The following is a 4256-nucleotide window of genomic DNA, read 5'->3' as shown; positions in this document are numbered from 1 at the left end:
TTTGTAGATAGTAACACTACTATCAGCGTCCGTCTTCCTCTTGAAGATCCATTTATTCTCAATTGCTTGCCGATCATCGGGCAAGTCAACCAAAGTCCAAACTTTGTTCTCATACATGGATCCCATCTCAGATTTCATGGCTTCAAGCCACTTTGCGGAATCTGGGCTCACCATCGCTTCTTCATAGTTCGTAGGTTCATCATGATCTAGTAGCATGACTTCCAGAAAAGGATTATCGTACCACTCTGGCGCAGATCTTACTCTGGTTGATCTACGAGGTTCAGTAGTATCTTGTTCTTGAAGTTTCATGATCATCATCATTAGCTTCCTCACTAACTGGTGTAGGTGTCACAGAAACAGTTTTCTGTGATGTACTACTTTCCAATAAGGGAGCAGGTACAGTTACCTCGTCAAGTTCTACTTTCCTCCCACTCACTTCTTTCGAGAGAAACTCCTTCTCCAGAAAGTTTCCGAATTTAGCAACAAAAATCTTGCCTTCGGATCTGTGATAGAAGGTGTATCCAATAGTTTCCTTTGGATATCCTATGAAGACGCACTTCTCCGATTTGAGTTTGAGCTTATCAGGATGAAACCTTTTTCATATAAGCATCGCAACCCCAAATTTAAGAAACGACAGCTTAGGTTTCTTGCCAAACCATAGTTCACACGGTGTCGTCTCAACGTATTTAGATGGTGCCCTATTTAACGTGAATGCAGCTGTCTCTAATGCATAACTCCAAAACGATAGTGGTAGATCGGTAAGAGACATCATAGATTGCACCATATCTAATAAAGTACGGTTATGACGTTCGGACACACCATTATGCTGTGGTGTTCCATGTGGCATGAGTTTGTGAAACTATTCCACATTGTTTTTAATTGAAGACCAAACTCGTAACTCAAATATTTTACCTCTGCGATCATATCGTAGAAACTTTTATTTTCTTGTCACGATGATTTTCCACTTCACTCTGAAATTCTTTGAACTGTTCAAATGTTTCAGACTTATGTTTCATCAAGTAGATATCCCCATATCTGCTCAAATCATCTGTGAAGGTCAGAAAATAATGATACCTACTGCAAGCCTTAATATTCACCGGACCACATACATCAGTATGTATGATCTCCAATAAATCTGTTGCTTGCTTCATTGTTCCGGAGAACGGCGTTTTAGTCATCTTGCCCAAAAGGCATGGTTCGCAAGCATCAAGTGATTCATAATCAAGTGATTCCAAAATCCCATCAGCATGGAATTTCTTCATGCGCTTTACACCAATATGACCGAAACGGCAGTGCTACAAATAAGTTGCACTATCATTATTAACTTTGCATCTTTTGGTTTCAATATTATGATTATGTGTATCACTACGATCGAGATCCAACGAACTATTTTCATTGAGTGTGTAACCATATAAGGTTTTATTCATGTAAACAGAACAACAATTTATTCTCTTACTTAAATGAATAACCGTATTACAATAAACATGATCAAATCATATTCATGCTCAACGCAAACACCAAATAACACTTATTCGGGTTCAACACTAATCCCGAAAGTATAGGGAGTGTGCGATGATGATCATATCAATCTTGGAACCACTTCCAACACACATCGTCACTTCACCCTTAACTAGTCTCTGTTTATTCTGCAACTCCCGTTTCGAGTTACTAATCTTAGCAACTGAACTAGTATTAAATACTGAGGGGTTGCTATAAACACTAGTAAAGTACACATCAATAACATGTATATCAAATATACTTATGTTCACTTTGCCATCCTTATTATCTGCCAATCACTTGGGGTAGTTCCGCTTCCAGTGACCAGTCCCTTTGCAGTAGAAACACTTAGTCTCAGGCTTAGGACCAGACTTGGGCTTCTTTACTTGAGCAGCAACTTGCTTGCTGTTCTTCTTGAAGTTCCCCTTATTCCCTCTGCCCTTTTCTTGAAACTAGTGGTCTTGTCTACCATCAACACTTGATGTTTTTCTCGATTTCTACCTCCGTCAATTTCCGCATTACGAAGAGCTTGGGAATCGTTTTCGTTATCCCTTGCATATCATAGTTCATCACGAAGTTCTACAAACTTGGTGATGGTGACTAGAGAATTCTGTCAATCACTATCTTATCTGGAAGATTAACTCCCACTTGATTCAAGCGATTGTAGTACTCAGACAATCTGGGCACATGCTCACTAGTTGAGCGATTCTCCTCCATCTTTTAGCTATAAAACTTGTTGGAGACTTCATATCTCTCAACTCGGGTATTTGCTTGAAATATTAACTTCAACTCCTGGAACATCTCATATGCTCCATGATGTTCAAAACGTCTTTGAAGTCCCGATTCTAAGCCGTTAAACATGGTGCACTTAAACTATCAAGTAGTCATCATATTGAGCTAGCCAAACGTTCATAACGTCTGCATCTGCTCCTGCAATAGGTCCGTCACCTAGAGGTGCATCAAGGACATAATTTTTCTGTGCAGCAATGAGGATAAACCTCAGATCACGGATCCAATCCGCATCTTTGCTACTAACATCTCTCAACACAATTTTCTCTAGGAACATATCAGAATAAACATATGAAAGCAACAACGCGAGCTATTGATCAACAACATAGATATGCTAATACTACCAGGACTAAGTTCATGATAAATTAAAGTTCAATTAATCATATTACTTAAGAACTCCCACTTAGATAGACATCCCTCTAATCCTCTAAGTGATCACGTGATCCAAATCAACTAAACCATGTCCGATCATCACGTGAGATGGAGCAGTTTCATTGGTGAACATCACTATGTTGATCATATCTACTATATGATTCACGCTCGAGCTTTCGGTCTCCGTGTTCCGAGGCCATATCTGTATATGCTTGGCTCGTCAAGTATAACCTGAGTATTCCGCGTGCGCAACTGTTTTGCACCCGTTGTATTTGAACGTAGAGCCTATCACACCCGATCATCACGTGGTGTCTTAGCACGAAGAACTTTCGCAACGGTGCATACTCAGGGAGAACACTTCTTGATAATTTAGTGAGAGATCATCTTATAATGCTACTGTCAATCAAAGCAAGATAAGATGCATAAAAAGATAAACATCACATGCAATCAATATAAGTGATATGATATGGCCATCATCATCTTGTGCTTGTGATCTCCATCTCCGAAGCACCGTCATGATCACCATCGTCACCGGCGCGACACCTTGATCTCCATCGTAGCATCGTTGTCGTCTCGCCAATCTTATGCTTCCACGACTATCACTACCGTTTAGTAATAAAGTAAAGCATTACATCGCGATTGCATTGCATACAATAAAGCGACAACCATATGGCTCCTGCCAGTTGCCGATAACTTGGTTACAAAACATGATCATCTCATACAATAAAATTCAGCATCATGCCTTGACCATATCACATCACAACATGCCCTGCAAAAACAAGTTAGACGTCCTCTACTTTGTTGTTGCATGTTTTACGTGGCTGCTACGGGCTTAAGTAAGAACCAATCTCACCTACGCATCAAAACCACAACGATAGTTTGTCAAATAGACTCTGTTTTAACCTTCGCAAGGACCGGGCGTAGCCACACTCGGTTCAGCTAAAGTTGGAGAGACAGTCGCCCGCAAGCCATCTATGTGCAAAGCACGTTGAGGGAACCGGTCTCGCGTAAGCGTACGCGTAAGGTTGGTCCGGGTCGTCTCGTCCAACAATACCGCCGAACCAAAGTATGACATGCTGGTAGGCAGTATGACTTGTATCGTCCACAACTCACTTGTGTTCTACTCGTGCATATCACATCAACATAAATAACCTAGGCTCGGATGCCACTGTTGGGGAACATAGTAATTTCAAAAAAATTCCTACGCACACGCAAGATCATGTGATGCATAGCAACGAGGGGGAGAGTATTGTCTACGTACCCAACGCAGACCGACTGCGGAAGCGATGACAGGACGTAGAGGAAGTAGTCGTACGTCTTCACGATCCAACCGATCAAGCACCGAAACTACGGCACCTCCGAGTTCGAGCACACGTTCAGCTCGATGACGATCCCCGGACTCCGATCCAGCAAAGTGTCGGGGAAGAGTTCCGTCAGCACGACGGCGTGGTGACGATCTTGATGAACTACAGCAGCAGGGCTTCGCCTAAACTCCGCTACAGTATTATCGAGGAATATGGTGGCAGGGGGCACCGCACACGGCTAAGGAACAGATCACGTGGATCAACTTGTGTGTCTAGAGGTGCCCCCTGCCTCCG

Source organism: Triticum dicoccoides, chromosome 6A, assembly GCF_002162155.2.
Source record: "Triticum dicoccoides isolate Atlit2015 ecotype Zavitan chromosome 6A, WEW_v2.0, whole genome shotgun sequence".
NCBI lineage: Eukaryota > Viridiplantae > Streptophyta > Magnoliopsida > Poales > Poaceae > Triticum > Triticum dicoccoides.
This window is presented reverse-complemented; position numbering follows the sequence as displayed.